Source organism: Trichoplusia ni, chromosome 27 (genome assembly GCF_003590095.1).
Source record: "Trichoplusia ni isolate ovarian cell line Hi5 chromosome 27, tn1, whole genome shotgun sequence".
Lineage (NCBI taxonomy): Eukaryota > Metazoa > Arthropoda > Insecta > Lepidoptera > Noctuidae > Trichoplusia > Trichoplusia ni.
Genome location: NC_039504.1, coordinates 639,557 through 658,703, shown reverse-complemented (window position 1 = coordinate 658,703; position 19,147 = coordinate 639,557). Strand labels below are relative to the sequence as shown.

General features: G+C 35.4%; 1 protein-coding gene across 1 annotated transcript in view; it reads left to right on the top strand.

Moving 5' to 3' along the window:
• LOC113505789 (protein artichoke) overlaps positions 1-19,147 on the top strand; it is a 104,532-nt gene continuing 85,385 nt past the window's right edge. The window contains exon 1 of the mRNA XM_026888610.1: positions 1-2,275. The gene's annotated coding sequence lies outside the window, so the exon portion shown is untranslated. The remainder of the gene's footprint in view (positions 2,276-19,147) is intronic.

Genomic DNA, 19,147 nt, shown 5'->3' with positions numbered 1-19,147 from the left:
TATCGGCGCAAAATAGGCTTGGACTTGGAGAGATTATTATGGAGGATATTTTTTATCTATGGCTACAATACCTTTATTTTAAGAGCCGATAAGATACCTTTTGATCTTTTAGTATGGCGGGGGAATCTTCATGAATTGATCGCTCACTCGTCGGAGGGAACGGGTAGTGTCAGACTCTTACTGATTAAACCTAAACCGCAATGCTACGTCATCTGCGTTTTGGTGTCGGTGTGTTGCAGTGCGTTGCAATTCTTCATACAAGTAGACGATACCCTAAACAGAAACGGCTGATCAAGAAATAGTTTGATGTTTGAATGTTTATACGTGTACATACATACATTCAGATGTAGGAAAGGAAAGAGCAAGTATTAAGAAAAGTAGGAGATGTAAATATCCCTAAATCGACTAGAATAAGAGCTAAATCTAACAAGAATTTCGGGCGCTAAGCGTTACAAATGTACATAATACAGCGACTTAATCGAGACCGATCTCCAGACGTCAATGGTTAAGTAAGTACCTGGATCAATAACAAATTGGATACGACACAGAAATAAGCCAAATGACTAAGTTACTTTCGTTCAACTTTCAGATAGATAAATCATTCAGATAAGTAAGGTCAAGAAGTTTATATAATTCCTTTACAAGTAGATAATTTTAAGATTTCTCGTCCAAAATCAAGTGCTTCTTAAAATTACATAATAATAGATACTTTAATAGTGGAACAGAGCCAGTTAGGTACAGTTATCTGAATGAAACATGCTCAAAAATTGATACAATGAGATGAGATGACAATATTAGTTGCGGGATTAGTCAACAAGATTCACCAGACCACTGAGTTATCAGGACTGACGTATGTGAATAAATCATAGTAAAATCCAAGATCATGTCAAGTTCCAGTACAATATTCTGCTAGATAACACGCGACGGGTCATGATTTCACGACATCAGATTGGATATGTGATTATGAGATTTATTACTCCAGGCCTGGTATTATGAAATCACAGACAAGGATTTTTGGGATCGTGGAAGCGTGATGGCGCACTACTTGGACTATAGCAGTTTCTCTCTCCCACAACAGCAACGGTAATTTTGGGAGGTTGTGGTATGGATTCAGGACATCACTATATTGCTAGACAGCTTAACTTTTGACGGAGCTATTTTATTGCGATCGTAAACAGAAATTTGTCGCTTTATGACTGTAGAGTGTAGATTAGTACTTACTATAAAGATGTTTGTAGCATGTACTTGTAGAGTACCTATGAGTGATCGGGATACAATTTAGTTTTGTTTTGGTATTTACTGCTTTACTTGTTTTTGCCATTTCGTTTAAGAGCTAAGATCTTTTATATAACATGAGCAAAGAGGCTGTTTATGCTTCCGGACAGAGAATCATTAGGTACACGTTACATGCGTTCTCAATTGATATCCTATGATATTGATACATTTTTTGTATTACTATGCAACAATAATTAGAAGATATTAATGACATTCGGTGGCCCGAGCTTCTAATAATATCACAAGTTTGACCTTACTGGCACAGAATTCCCACAGTGAAACCGGTAATATTAGTCTTGCATTTCTTATTACTGTTGAATGAAACCTCTCACTCAGTGTTTTGTATTATTAAATTACCTATCAAGGTAATCAACTGCTACAATTCCGCCCGAATAGTTCTGCAGATCTGTGCCAGTAATAACAAAAGCGAGTCATGACATCGATATGAAGTAACAAAATAACTTAGAAATGTCAAAGCCTGCCGGCTCGACCTCGCTCCCACTCTCGGACCAACGGTACTCGCTCGCGCTCCGCAGTCGGCGCCTGCGCCGCCACCCGCCGTCCGAGGTCTGTGCCCTCCTCCCCGGCAGCTTGCACGCGTCATTGCGCTCGCGCTCGCTCCATACCACCTCCGAGCGCTCGAGTTTTAAACGAATATTCACAAATAACGAACAATCCGATTGCCAGCTCCCAGCTCCCTAATCCTCGTAATAAGTCAGCCGCGGAAGCACAAGTTTGCAGCGAGAACTTTTAATGTGACACATTACCGTAGGTAGCGGCGTGTGACGGAACTTTTATCAATACAGCCTTTTACAAGCTCTCAACTCTCCGCGAGTTCAATGTGATTTGTGAAATGTTGCGAATTATGGAGATTTCATGTTTTCATATCGACGCAGTGATTTTTTATCGTGCCTGAGTCGTAAAGTGGAAGTTTGTGAATTATTGAAGGAGGAACACTTTTGCCAAGTTACGGTGTGAGGACCGAGAAATAGCGTTAAAGGTAAGTTTGTAACGTAACGAATTTAAAAGGGAAGTTTGGCGTGTGAATAATATAAAATTCATAAGGAAAACATTAGGATTCCTCAAAATATTCTAACAACTTGATCGTTTTAACGACGTCTGACGGGAAACACTTGAATAAATGAATACATTTCGTTGATAATGACGGGAAGAATAATAATTGTGTAGGAGACAAGGGTGCTTGATCCCTCGCTAACTCGAATAAATAATTACATTGCTATGGATGTTGATTTGTTTGTGTTCTAATCTGTTTCGAAAGTTCAGTTTCTAAAAAGAACAAAACTAAAAAAGCTGCGTTGACCTTGGTCACGGATTTTTGGCGACTACGTGGTCGTCTAGAACTGCATAAGATACTTCAACCTTAGGGTCTCTAGGGCGTTATAGAATATTGGACTTAATCCTACTACTTATACGGAAGCATTTGCTCTAATTGCGACATGCAGACAGTCTCATGCATTCTAATATAAAGTAAAAGTATGATAAAAGCTAGTTAGATTGTCATTAGTATTGTAATGACTTGTCGCAGTTGTCGAGTAGTCCCGGAAAGGTATGTTAACAACTTAACTTTGATCGTTTTGTTTTATATACATTTTCTGTCATTATCTGAAAGATTATTATTGCTTCCTCTCTCCTAAGTTTTTCCTGTGCCGGCTGTGCTGGTTTAAAGTAAGACTACATCTTGAGTCTCGTATCCAAAGGGAAAAATGGTCTGTCTATCCGTCTGTTGCCAGTCTGTATAACATGGACCGTCAAAGACAGTTGAAACTTTACAGGTGACGTCTTTTCGTTGTCACAAGAAATATGAAAAAAAAATACGAGGCTCGTTAAAAAAATTGTCAGGTGACCAATTTTTAAGGAATATGTCGATGATGTGTCCGACTCGCAAAAGTCCGATTTTTGCATGAAACTCGTCGTTAAAAAATATTCAAAGATTCTGTAGACGAGAGAGTAAAGTCAGTAGAGTAGCTAGTAAACATAGCTTTTAATTTAAGACCACCCAGTATGCGCCGAGAACAGAATAATTTCTTAATTTATCCACTAGGATTTGTGACTAAAATTTCGTTATAAATCGTCGTTTATCCAATAATGCAATAATTATCTAATCTGTAAAACTTGATCGTTTAGCAGATTGATGTAATGGATTTTAATGACATTTTTGTCTTAAAAGTTACATTCGAATAATGAATTATTTATACAAAGATCACATAAAAACAAAAGAACCATGAACGATAACCTTGATTCCGACTCTTTAAAAACATTTTGTCACTAAGGGCTGGAGTGATCTCGCTGTGTCATAGAAGCAGTCTTCCAAAGTTTATTGATAAAGTTCCCTTTGTATCCGTCAGTTAATGGTCAAATTGTTATATCTTAGTCTATTTTATAGGTATATCAAATAATGCTTGGAATACTAGTACTTACGTTGTTCTTCATGCACTGACTATGAGAGATGAGAGTGTCTGTCCAGTGTCCAAGTGTGAGACATTTCAAGACTCCATCCGGGACAAAGAAATAGTCATAGAGTAAAATGTATTATGTTTATGAATATCAAAGTATATACGTTCACGTTGACTTCAAAATACAAAATGCTTATTTGTAAATTTAAATTCGATAAAAACCGGAATAAATGAAGATATAAATCAAAATTTCTCTTTGAAATAATTTATACAAACAAGATTTTTTTTAGATTACGATGGATGATCAAGTTTCTTCTAATACATTATTTAAAATTAACATTTGAAAGGGTGATGAACTTTTATTTAATATAACGTAATTTTTAAAACTGGTTTTAGTTTTATAACAGTTTTAATTCACTGCTAATAACGTGTTTATTCACATAACTGTAAGATACTGTTACTCAATTTAACATGAGGATTTATAAATAAAGTTAATGATTTTATAAATAATGTTGTAAAGTTTCATTCACCGTTATTTAGTTCAATAGTATTTACAGTACATATAATGTGTACATTTATGGCGAAAACCAAAATTTGCATAAGACAAACTACAAAAGTACGTAGGTAAAGTAAATTTCATTATTCCGTAATTTAACCTCATCACGATAAAGTTACTAGCTTGACTATCTCAATTTCACATTTTAATCAGAAGGAGCTTTCTCACAAACAATGCTATCATCGATCTAAAGCTCTATTGAAATGAACTCAGCAGTTTTCGAGATCACGAGGTTACGCAGGGTTACTCGGACACACAGGCTACTTTCTTTCATATTTTATAAATATGATAAGTGCGTCAGTACTAGTAAGTACGGTGAGCAACAGAAGTCACAACAGATTTTGACACCTGTACACAATGAAATATAGTAATTTAATATTGTGCTAAGATATGTTGATAATAAAATGGGCTTGACATCAAGAAATAGTTAAAATATACTAAACATTAACTCCTACAAGTTACTGAAAAGTAGGCTCTTTTTAAATAAGATTATGTTAACCAAATTCTGATGCAGACTGTATACATAATTTTGTTGAAAATCTCAGACATTTATCTGCGCTTGCGCACCGCACGATAATGTCGCACGCGCAAGCAATTAGCTCGCGGTTTCGCTTGTGTGATAACATCTTTTGTTTTATCATACAAAACGTTCTGTAGTTTAGCTAAGATGCTGTGTGCTATTCTGGTTTGTTTAGAAATGTATTGTTGTGTTGAAACTTAGAATAATCTTCGTCTTGGTTGTCACAGAGTGTAAGATAGATATAGTTCATGAGACGGAGCTAGATAAGGCTAATTTAGATTTTTTATATGACTCGTTTTCATCTCGTTAAATATCCTCAATTCAATTTATTATAAAGGATACAAGAGAAAATAATTAAATAATTTAAACACTTAAATGTCCAGCAATTAGATACAAAACAAACAAGAACCAAGTTCACATATGATTTACTGGACAGAGACATGGTTAAAGCGTCATCATCAGCAAGCAACATAAATATCACTACATCCCTTCATTGACGCGACTACTCCGATATCCACCGCGAAGCATCGCCAATATCATATTCACAAAAAAAATCGAGAGAGCACATTATCATTACAGCTTTATACCTATTACATCAGACGTAACCCCGCATTCCAAGTATTTTTGTAGTAAAATTTATCACACCGTAATAGGCGCAAACGCACGTCAAAACAATGTCCCACGAGTTTCACATGAAACTAAGAAAGTAAGTAAAAGCGTTTCGTTGTGATAACTCATAGTTGTAGGCGAGAGTTTGATACGTTATACTGTAGATTGTACGGTCGAAGACAGGAACGAAAGTAACCTGTAACGTTAGACGTGTTGGGTCTGGCTTGCTTTCTTAATTATACGACTGTGTAAATATGTAAGTGTGCGGATGTCATGTGTTTAGTGACTGTATGATAGGATGTGGATAGGTAATAGATAGGTTCTTATTTAGTTGTCATAACATGCACTTGTAAGACGGGTTAATATATACGATTTAATGTATTTTTATTTTAATAGGTTATTTGTTTGAGCATTGCAAACAATTATGAAGTGTGTGTGTTGTGTGATGATGTCAAAATGTAGCTTCTGAAATATTAAGTTTAAAGTTGTTGGGTAAAGTTTTTAAAGATTACCTAAGCACGAAGGTTACGAAGAAGCACGATTTTATTGTTGTTATTGTTTTGTTTTGCTTAAAAAATAAAACGATTTTTATTATAGATTTTTAATTTTTTCTATATTTTCTTTCCATGGAGCCTACATAAAGCTATCGCGTTTGTGCAAAAGAGACTACGGCCGGCCTACACCATGTACTACACCATGCAAGTCGTAACCACCTCACATCCACACCTGCAAGTCATCCGTTCAGATATTATAATAGGCCCCAGAATATAAAACGAGCTTTCTTTATCGATTACAAAAAAAACCTTTTTAAACTATCCTCTTTTATCCAAAGGTTATAATTACGTTGTATGTGAGCAGTAGTTCAGTTATTATAACGATTATAGATACTGTGTGTACCCGCATTCCGAGACCGGTATTACCGTTATACATTAGTATGATTGCACCTATAATTAGATGTATTCTAGTTATATACTTTACATAAAGGCATTTTGTACCTCTCTTTTCCTAGGAATCGCACATGCCAGTTGCACTAAACATTTCAGCCACGTTGGTAAAAAATCCATTGAGGAAAATTTGGCCCTCATTTAGGTGCCATGCTGTGTTTTTATCTAGGGAAAAGTAGGGACAAATAGACATTTCTTTACGGCGCAAGCTTATGTGTCGTTTTTGCTTACTGCTGTCAGAATTACTTGAATGAGCTACTTATAACCTATTTTTTTTTTGTCCGGGGTGAAACTCTAATGACTTTAACCTACGCCGAGGGGATATGTCGGACTCCCACCGACTAAAAACACCCCGGGCCCCTTCAACTGCCTGAGCCAGAGCCACGGGATCGCTCGCGCATGCTTCAGCGCGACTCTGACCGGGAGCTACTTATAACCTTGAAGAATTTATCTCACTCCAGCGGTTGCCTGCGGGCCGGCCCGGATACTTAAAATCGGGATAAAAGTAGTAAAATCTTACTTAAGATTGATCCATTATTCCAAACTGTTAATGTATCCAGTACGATGTAACAGATATGTGCATGCACATTTTCGCATGCACGCACGGATTGGAATCTCGGACAGTCGGAACGCGTTTTAATAACACACATTTTACTGTGTGATTCCGGATTTGTAATCGGTTATATGTCAGCTGATCAATGAGGCTTTTCGACAAAAACCCGCTTTTATTTAATTTGTCATCTTTAATATGATTTTTAGAGTTATTCAGTCAAATATATTTAAGTATAGTATAGTATTTGATTCTAAAATAATGTCTAGTTTTATTCACAATCAAATTAGAGGACTGTCAAAAAGTAAAAGAGTGAAACTTTGATTCTCAGATTTTGATTATTCGTAATTTCGTAATAGGTATAATTACAGATAATTTAAGAAATAAAATTATTTCGAAACTTATTCGAATTCGCTCCAGTAAAAGCTAATTGTAACTCCTTTACACGCGAAGGAATGTAGCAAAGTGCAGCAGAGCCATGAATAATTACCATAATAAAACTTGTCTGCTCCAAAATAATTTGTTACGTTTAATCGCAGGGCCCCAATTATACGAAACTAGTTCACGGGGTCTACTACTGCCTCTTAAGGTAAGACTGTGCTTCTTATTAAAGTGTGACAGCGCTATAAACGGCGTAGAGCATCGTCCCTCTTCCACACCTGCAAAAATCTTACAACAAAACATGCTTAGTAGGTTTTTGTAATAAATAACACATCTTCGATACAAATCTCGCTGTAATTAAATAGTTTTACTCTAATTTGGTTCACATTGGTATGAAAGAGAGAGTTTCTGTGAAAACAGGTGATATAACAGTTTTGTTCTGTTATGTTTTAATCGCTAGCATGGTGCCTTATCGCTGTTTAGAAAGTTTCTACGGAGATTCACGTCGTATGGTTCATAGCTTTTGTAAGGCTTTTTATGACTCTACTTCACTCTGCAGAGAAAAAAATGTGCTGTTTTCATATTGTTGAAGTCGAAACAAAAATGAAAGTACATTCTGAACTGTCTTCAACGGTCTGCTGCAATATCTCTATAAATAAATAGCCAACTCGTCAATCAAAACTACATTTTTTATTTATTTATTGCGTATGTTTGCCAATAATTGTCTATAGAACTAAAAATGCAATGAGACAACGTGATTTCTAGTATAAAATATTGTTGTATGTACTGACAAAAGCAATAAATTTACTCGTTTGAACGGAATGTTATGACTAGGAAAAAAAATGTAAGGAAAACAAAGAATTATTTGAATGAATATTATAAGTGAAAACTAGAAATCGGTCAATTACCTATTACTTTTAATATCATTAGACTTAACCATTTCCCTGTAATGTTAGTGATGTTTGAGCATTGGTGTCGTTTAATTTAATGTGTCTATCGGCGAGACGGGGAAGTTGTTAAGATAAATGACAGTTTTTTTTTTAATCTGTCCCACACTAAATAATTTAATTCTTCTGCCGCCGGGTTTCAAAAAAAATCAAGTCACATGCACAAAGACACCCAAAACTCAAGATTCGTGGATCACATAAACGCTTGTCCTATGCGGGGATGGAAGCCGCGATACGTCGCGCTACTGTTTTGGCGCGGTGACTTGGACCACTCGGCTATCTGTCAAATTCTCTACCAATTATACCTTTCCTTGGTCTATGTCTATTATATGTAGTCAAAAGATTCTTCATTATCTCCAAAGTCATCAGGCTACCATTAACGTCATGCTTAGGTACTTGATATTCGAAAGTACGTTAAAAAGGTTTACTTAAGTTACAACCTCTGTAAATTGAGTAATTACTTTGGTTACCCAAATTATAACCTCGTTTTTGTTTGTCATGACAACAATTTACATAATGAAGTCATTATTGTTAATAGCTGAGGAATTTGCGCTGGTTTTTTGTCTAAAAAGCCAATGGTTAAGTACATTGATTAAGCAATGATAGTAATGATAGAATTCTATTGTTTCCTAGATAGTTAAGGTGACTTTCTCATTTCTTTGCCATAACAATAGTTTATTGAAGGATAGCTTAGTTCCATGTATAAATAAGGTAAGGGAAAAGAAAACATCCCAAAAGGAAAAGTTTTGTGTTGGATGAGAAGATGAAACAATTACAATGAAATTTGGAGAAAGTCTTAAATAATATTTACCCCAAGGTGTTTATTAAAAATATAATTCTGAACGATCAATTAAGGTAGAAACTATAGAAACCGATCACATGATTAACAGCGTCTCAATACTAAGTAAATAAAACAGTTGTAATGGTAAACAAAACTCCTTTCAAGGCTAGGAATGATCATTACGGTATACGTGGAATACGTCTATTGTACCTCACTGTTAGAAAAAATCTCATTTACAAGATAGGATTGGAGTAGTGCCCGATTAAACGGCAATTGGCTAACCCCCAAGTGCCGAATACAAAGAACAAACTAAGCTGGGTGCAATGTACCTTTTTTACCGTTCGTGGTAACGATGCGATCATGTAGAGTTGTAGGGTTATTGATGGAGAAAAAGCCACTTACACAATAAAACAATATTAGGTATGTTTTATGAGGAGAGAAGCCATATTTAACTACTTCTATCGCTGACCGAAAAGAACATTTGATCTGTCCGTAAGCAGAGCTTAATGCATTGGGTTCCTTAATTCCTAAGGTACTATAGCCGTAAGCTCATGAAAGTAATTCAATATTAATGTCTTATATACTTACTATAATTTACTTTATTTTAAATACCTTTGTCTCATTAAATTGAATTTATCTTCCAAATACGCACCATTTAAAGTAAGAAAGTATTCGTTTATGTTTTACTTCAAGTTCTGTTTACAGCCTTTTTGTAAGGAAAATACCCCAATATTTATTTGTAATCTATGTAAAACGTACACAGTACAAAAATATGGAATTATAGGTTTTTCCAAAGAAATCGAAAAGTTCCAACTCTTAAACAAACGCTCGGGAGATTTTTTCAATTTCCGTTTGACTATTTCGTGCCAGTTTGGAGTTGCTACTATCTACCTACTTCTTCGTCGACGAATATTTTACATAACATAGCAGTCGAAACTATTGTCAACATATTGCAATGACATCGTGCTCGTAAATTAAAAATACGTTAAAGAAAAGCAATGCTTTGTTAATATATTTTCTACGGCGAACAAAATTATTGACTTGGCGCTCACTCTTGATAAGAGGATCGGATCATTTCAACGTCACAGAGGTTCTGCGAGGCAGCCGGCCGTAGTTGGCAACGTGCCATACATCGACAAAGTGTTGCTTCCAAACGTTACAAGAGGCTGTGAAGGCATAAAGCCCCCCTTTTACTATTATTTTCTCATTCCCTTGCGCTTTTTATAGCTCTAATGGTGTCAAAGATACTTAGCACAGTACTGATGCAGCAATTTTTTGTTTTCTTGTGAACTTTTTTCATCTCACCTAAATAAAAGATGGCGTCGATTTTATTCCGCGTTTCCCGCGTTATTTACGCTTGAGTCGTCAACGACGTGCGTGAACTGATATTGTTCCACTCGCTTGTATAACTTGACAACTTTTTATATTTTTTCTTTATAAAAACTATTCTTTTGTCTTTTTTAGTAAAATGTAAGTGCGGAAGAAAAGGTCTTCCCGCTCCTCTATTACGGGTGTTTTGAATACGCGAACGGAGCAAATTTTGCTTATAGTTTTGCATAAACAGAAATATAGCAGCCCAATTTTCTGCCTCTCCAAAAATTCTCTTGTAACCTACTTAGATACATAAGTAAATTATATGTTAGTATTTTGCTATGCTGTAGGAATAGGTAAATATGTCGCAGATAATCAGAAGCCGCTTTGTCATTTCATTCTATTTGCCTTTGGACACTGATTAAAGTTTTCGACTGTTGTCTACCATACCACAAAGGTCGTTCAAAAAGCCTGAAGTTACCTGTAGTTTCGGATTTTGCTTTGCTCTTGTTCCTACACAAACATGGCTGACATTCTATCGCATTAGGCTGAATACAAGGTGACCTCGGTCACAAAAAACAAAGCTAGTGACGTTGCCAAATTGGAGGCAAGAGTGTAACTAAAACTGCGTGCACAATTAATATTATTTTTTTATTTACGAATCTCGTTCATTAGACAAAGTTGCGATAGTTCTAACTGTGTGAAATCCACGTTTTCTTAACAATAATGTACAAATTCTTGTATGCTAAAAAACTTAACATTAAGTTGTTAAAGTTGCGTAACTTAACAGACTTGTGACCCTGACTGTTATTAATATTATGAATTTGAATATGGTCTGGGATCCTAGATAGACTTATGATAATGACACAGAAAAGAACGAATGATGTGAAAAATGCTGAACAAAAAATACATTTAAATGAGTTCAAATATGTGCCGCAAGTTTCTTTTTTAAGATCTTACTCATTAATTTATTATTGTCTGATAAAACTTTGGGGACTGTTGCAAGTTGCGAAATCTATAAATATTTAGTGGTGACCTGAACCTAAATATTTCAGGTTATTTTTAAAAGAACATGATGTGTTCTTTTGTATTAATTCTTATGTTAGCTAGAACTATGCTTCCCATCCTCTGAGTGATTGCGAACTTGGCACTTTAACTCCAACTTGTTTCTGGAGATTATTGCCCCCATTTTATGCTGTATTTCAAGATTAAAGAAATAAATCAAGGCTGTACTTTACAGCCACTTCTAAGACAATATTATGTAACTTCTGGTCCTTGACATTCGCCTGTCTTAGTGAAGTTAGTCAGTCTTGAAACACCTAAAGTTAGAAGATTCAAATCAAGACAAAGGATTTAAATTCGTTTGACGTGAAACTCATTCTTCATGTAATGAAAGTCAATTTACTTTTGAGTACAAAGTTTTACGACGATTTCAACAAAGAGTTTGGGCTAAAGGTGTGTAAGTAATTATCTGTTGTGTAAATATAAAAGCAAGGCACTCATCGTATGTACTTATAGTACAGAACAGTATACTTATTTTTTTTTATCTTTGAGTTGTAAAGCTAGTGATTTCGATCTATACTGAAAGCATGGCCTGTGGGGTTGACTCAGACTTGCTGCTTGAAAGACATGGTGCTGAAGATTTATTTATTTTTTGAGTCTTCGTGTAACAAAAGATGTTTTTTGCACGTTTTTGCTGCAATATTTTAATACTAATTCTAGGTCCCCACAGTAGCAATAAATCATTTTTAATCCCTTCTAATCAGAGTAAAACATTGTTTTTTAAGTAGCTCATTCAAAGTGCGAATAGCATTTAGTATTACTACGGTTTCTGTCCTATTGTTCAACGTAATCCAATTTGGGCTCCATAATATTGGCGAGCGTACATTTTTCGTCATTGCCATAAAGCAGACGAGATGAGACAAAGGTACCGAGGATTTAATCATTTTATCTGATAGGGAGATATCTTGAGGGAATTTACGAGTAACAAAAGCGATGAAAGAGGTATTTCGTTACGTCGAACTAAACGCTGGCGTTTGATATTTGTTTGAAAGGCGGTTTAAAGTTAGGCTGTGAACTCACCGGCTGTTTTAATCGAACATTTTGGGATCTTACATACAAAAGAATCTTTTTTTAATTGCTTATACGCGTATCATATGTTCGATGTCTGCAGTTGACAATAAGTAGTGGTAAAAGGTCTTAATTCTTAGTGGGAATAGGGTTGCCTCGAGTAGATTTTTTTACAGAAAATATGTGTCTATAGTACCTGTATACCTGTTTATAGTTCTCCGAGGTGAATTGATTTCTGCGGTGTGGAGTATGGTTCTGTTGGACTTTTACCGACTTAAAACACCCCGACCCCTCTTCGATCGTCTATGCCCACCAATATCCAATAGCTAGACATCGCCGAATGTACTGTAAAATTAAAGTTTTAAAACAAATGCTGTGACTGACGTCCGAAGTAATGAACCTCCAGACAAGGTTGAATGATGCATTGCGTCTACTCTTAATATAGAGTTTGTAAGACTTTAATCTGGTCTTCTTATCCTGCACATATTTAACTCATTTTTCATATTCTCGTACCACGCTGTTCTCTACAAGTAAAGATTTTTGTTTTATATTCATGGCGTCAACCGAGGGGCCCTGACATATGTATGCAGGGTTCACACTTATGTGTAAAGTCGAGATTAATACTGGCAGCATAGCATGTCGTACGCGAGGTTATGTCACAACATCTATACATATAATAAAATTGTAGAAAAGTGAAAACTGTACATTGAATATTTTTTTAAAAGAATAATTGCCGGGTGGTCTACGAACGATTCCGATGCCGAAAATATGATTTTTAGAATTTTTGTCTGTTTGTCTGTTTGTCTGTTTGTCTGTATGTATGTCCGGAAAGATCTCGGAAAGTACTGGATAGATTTGATTCAAATTTTCAGAGAATATCCACAAGAGGTCCGGTCAACATACTTTTTACTTATTATCCCGCTTTTCGTTAGGGGGGGGGTGAGCAGGAGCCTTTTATATCTATAAACAAATATCAAATTATCTCATAAACTACTGAATATATTTCGTTCAAATTTTGCATGAACCTTATCGTGCACATGATACAACAAATATACAAAAACCATAACGCTACTATGCAGGGGGCATGAGCAGTAAAGTTTTAAATTTTTGGACTCACCCGTAACATCGTGTAATACAATTATGAGGTGTATTTTCACCCCATTGAGTAGTAGGCAGCACGGTCATCAATTTACACAAAAAACATCACGCTATTTATCTTAAGACTTTTGGCAGTGCAATAATAGGATTTTCCTAAAATATTTTTTTTTTCACAAAATTAGTCATTTTATTCTCTTTCAAGTCTGATATAGGCCTACCGCGACTATTTCACAAGTAAAATAAAAGAAACATAAACTAATACGTTTTTTTTATGCAATTGTTGTCGTAATCGGTACATTCTTGAAAGTAAGAAACTTAAATTCTTTTTATTTTTATTGATGTACTAAAATTACTCAAGTTCAAATGTGGAATGCCGTTATATGATTTTGTATTTCAAGATCAAAACATTCGTAGTGACACTCAACCCAAAGTTGCATGTAGTTCACATTGATCTCATCTATAATTATGCATAACAAACAATTACTGAACGACACAGTCAATTATTACCTTGGTTCATCTGTAACAACGAGCAACATTTTTTTTTTGAATGGATGGATGAATTATTAGGCACATATTTTTGGAAATTTCCCCAAATACGGCTGATTATAGCGTGTAGCTATCAGCACTTACATCTCTCATACAATGTCTGGAAAATTCATTTTGGTTGTCGGTATCGACAGCGTAACCTCATAACTAACCTCATGTAATCTTTATTTAAGTTCCATTTATGCAGTAGGTATTTTACTTCAATGATCGTCAGGTAGGTTAACGAATAAAATACGTAATTTTTCTTTGTAAATTGGTACAGTAAATAGAACTCATGCACATGAAGTCACTTTTATGTTCATATTTTGCTTTGTCGTAACATCACAAATTACACATATCCTATACTTTAGATTTTTTTCATTGTCAATTTTTTAAAAAAGGGGTGTCTGATATTTCTTTATTATTACGCTATTTATTTATCAGCAATTTAAAGGCAAATCATGTTCGAAACACCAGGGGGCCAAGATAACACGATTACCAATTTTTTTATTTTGGAAATATTCCAAATGTTTGTGAGGAAGATCAGTTTTAATATTAAGAGGACAATCAAACATACCGTGTTTCAGGAAACCGTTTATCTGGGTGCAATTTTGCAAAATCTTATATCTTATGACACTATGTAAAATCCACAGTTACCGAGCCCGACTCTCACTTCACCAGCTCCGTCCACAAAAGTAATTTGATATCTTCTTTATATCGTCAGAAAACATCGTGTGTGAAAATAACAACTGTCTGGCTATCACTGTTCCTGAGAAACAGCCAGGTGACAGACAGACAAACGGTCACCGGGGCCTCAGTAATATGGTTCTGGTTTACCTCTTTGGTTACAGCACAATAATAATTTTATGATACCTCATAATCACTGTCATAATCCGTCTAGCAATTTCAGGTGTAGGCCGGCCCAAGAACAGACGTGCTCGAAAATCATAACCCACCCATAGAAAATGGAAAATTTCGAAAGTAAAACATTTTTAGCAGAAGTGCTAACAAAAATAACAAAAGGTATAACTCAGTCTGAGTTATACCTTTTGTTATTTTTTCCTACTTGCAGCCGTGCCCCACTTTAGTCCCCCCCACTTTTTAAACGGTTCGATTTGTCAAACATGTCTAAACGAACACTCGCACATAATTCACGTTTAAATTAAAATAGTTCAATTCGTTCGGAAGCTATGATGTCACAGACAGACAGGCAGGCAGATATGTCACCCGCGGTCGGTGTATGAAGGATTGCAACGCATTGCCATACACCGACACAAAAACGCGGATGACGTAGCACGGCGGTTCAGGTTTAGTCAGTAAGAGTCTGACACTACACATTTCCTCCCCCGAGGGAGTGGGTGTCCATGAGGATTCCCCCGCCTAAACAAAAAAAAAAAAAGGCAGATATGTCAAAGTTATAAACCCCTCTTTTTGGGATTACATAAGAAAAAGTCATTAAAACAGCTGGGAAATATTTGACATCAGGATAGTATCGTAAACGATGAAATGTGTTTGATTCAAACATTTTGATAGTCTTTGGGCCGCTCAAGATTCATTATTATTTAGAAATAAAAAAACAAGCTTAAAATATAAAAAAGTGTTTCATTTTCAATATTGCATTACATTTTTGCTATGATCGTTATTATTAAACTTCATAGCTTTTTACATCTTGAGAATCACGCAGACAAAGTCGCGGGCAACAGCTAGTTATTATTATGAACGAAAGTGGTTAGAGAATTATTTACATTACAAGTATTTGTTTTACGCAAGATAGTTGCAAAAAAATGTGTATATCTGCATATTTTATTTTGGGCTATCGATGTGAAACCGTACCATAACTAATGTGTTATTACTATAAGTAGTTAGTCTGCAGACCGATCATCTAAGTAGCTCAACTTACAAAATAGCGAAATGTAGTTTTCAGTGCCAAAATAGTTCTGGACATGAAACGCATGCATTTTTTTGAATCCTGAGGCGTATGTGATTATATGATTATGTTATAGAAGCTTGATAGTAACAACACGTCGTAGAGCAGCGTCTCTTTCTCATCCTGGCTATTGATTTGGTAGCATTACACAATATGCATATTCAATAGCAGGTAAAGTTACATCTTCATTTATGAATATTACGAAGGCAAATAAAGCGATATGTCACGGTTAGTTCGGCGACATGACTGCCATAATACCTCATTGTTGTATAAAAGAGTTAGTTCAGCGCTAGTTGATAACATAAACATGTAATGATTATATTGTTATAAATTTTACTCATTTTCTTCGTCGCAGAGCGGAAAATGTGACTTAAAACGTTTATGCTATTGTGATCACTGCTTGTGTAGAGGGCAGAGTACTTGCGATTGTAATCTTTTGTGTTTTATGGAAATTGTTTAACTCCTGCAATCGTAATATCAGCATTGAGAGATATGAGAAAGTTCCCTTTGTAGTCCATGTCTGGACATAGGCCTCCTTCAAGGTCCATTAGAAACCGCTAATCCTAAATAATATTTCCAATATTATAGTATTTTAATTTAATGAGCTATAAGTATCTACAAGGTAAGTAAAATCTCTGTATTTAACCGAACGATAATGAATCTACACAAACACAAAATACATAACCAATTAAAACCAGATCCAAACAGAAACCAAAGGCATCTTTATGAAGGTAGGTAAATGATGTCAGTTTTGTAAGCGCAGCTCTTCCTATATTCCGCGTATTTCTTCCCTAATGCTTATTTTTCTGCCTCCAGCTATTCAACCGATACGCAGAACATTTTAGATAATACCCTGTTTTCCCTGTTTTTTTGAACCAAAGTGTTCGGCCATTATTGGATTTATTGTAGCCGTTTTCTCAATCGTATAAAGATGCAAACATACGGGCTCTCTTGAATAATGTTTTATTGTTTTCCAAATCATTGGTGGTCCATTGAAAGTGAATGGAAGTGAATGAGTGAGTGAGTTTGGGTTATTGTTTCATATTTACAGTTAGATTTGTAAAGGCTATATGAGTGTAAAAGAGTTTTGAGTAACTTTCTATTTGTCCCTTATTTTGTATGTTGCTTTACTTGTTTTCTAATAGTCCTGTCTAGGTTTTTTAATTGGTGAATATTTATACTACCTTCTACACTGCGGCTACTTTACGGCGCCAGAGACATCACGACAACTTCCTTAGTAGAACTTAGTGTCGTTCCTGCTACAATGTTAAAGTTTCTCTGTAAAAAATCTTAATTATAAAGTTTCAATGATAACAACTAGGTAACGTATGTAACTACATTAAGAATTGAGATTATACATAATATGAATGTTAGCGAACTCGACACATAACACCGTCTATTATTCACGCCACATTATGGTTTATAATGGAATGGGTTGTATAAGATGAGAAAATGAGTTTAATTTCTTTTATGCAAGGCTAATGGGAAATTATGTCTCGTAATAAGTAAATTAAATCGTTGTATATCGGGAACTTCAAGTCACATGCACAAAGACATCTAGACTCAGAACAAGCACACAATATCTTTTCCTTTGCGGGGATCGAACCACCGATAGTTTGGGCACAATATAATACTCGGTTCGCCGTGAACTCTCAAACCGTGTTTTTACGAATTCTGAGTACTGCGAAACTAAATACCATCAATCTATCCTAATGCATACCTAAATATATTGAGACTTTTTGAATTTCCCAACATCATACGACACGTAGCATTTAAAATTATGGATGAATAGAAACTATCTTGTATATCTTGACTAATTTCCTCTGGTAAATAGTTGAGAAAGAATTTGAGATAGTAGGTAGATAATATTTAGATATCTCATTCACATCCAACTACGGATTCCATGAAAATTGTATGTAGTTATATATAAGTGCTGGATCTTTGTACTAATGGCATGTGGCACTCATCACACCGGCCGGAAGAATGCCATTAGGTACCAGGCATTCATGAGTGTATAGTAGCTTAAACTTCAATCGATGGAGAGACCTAATGGCATCACAACGAACGAATGAAGAAGATAGACTTTACTCTTTCAAAAAGTCTAGACCGTCTTTTGTTTGTTTTGTCTGGGCCATGATTTGATAGCTTATGAACGCAGGATACTTAATGGAAATGCAGTCCTTAATAATCCTCTCTACTATGAAATGGCGAAGGACTTGATAATACTCTTTAAGCAAGCGCGACTTAACATTTTCTCTCTCAATTTCTTGTCTAAATCGAAAGGTAGCGTTGGAAACGTTGATAATTTTCTTCAATCAGTAATCGGATTAAAACTTATTACTTCATACATTTTCTAGTACGCCGCATTTAATAGAAAATAAATTGGGAGAGGGCTTACGATTCTAATGTTTTTCGACTCCGTCATAGCATAATCTCATCTGGGGCAGTATAAATCGTGGTTGTCACCCCCTCGTCGCGCGTTACCCTCGGCACGCCCTTCCGACGCCCTCCAAATAACGTAATGCCATTTTTACATTCTCCTCATCAAATTAAGAGTCGGGCTTCAAAGAAATATACGAGACAGCAATCTTACTAAGTATCAGACTCCGCGCTTGGCCGGGAAATCTTATATTATTTCGCTAGGAATCATCTTTTTTCCTATCTTTACAAAGCACGTGGCGCAATAAAGCTGAATGGTCCCTTTTGTGTGAAACAATGGTATAAAATGGTGGGATCTGCTGAGTATTCCGTTTCGTTTGGTGTGATTCAATTAATTTAAGCAAGTCGTAGTGCCCCGCTGTTTTGGAATTGATATAGGGATATTAAATTCTGTTTTCCCCTTGTTCACGTATCTAAGGCTTCGTTATAATTTTATTATAATAACTTATAATTAGGAGGTGAAATGCGTATTTTTTTAAACTTTCCTTTCGGGTATCATTTGTTTTTGCGCACTCTATAATATTGGTTTACTGTATCGCAAATACTGTTTTCTGAATACCTTTATACCACTAGAAATACTGGGGTCTTTTTTCTCCCTATGTTGGCACCGATTGCTAGAAAAATCAAACCGCATAAATCCAAAACTAATAATTATAAAAATAATCACATTTTCTTTAAGCACCGATGCAATCTGTCATTACAACCTCTAACGAACACGCGAAGGATTTTCCAATCCGTCACATGTAAAGAGAAAATCTGTAAGTCCATATTTTCCTGCACGCAATGTCGTATACTAGCCT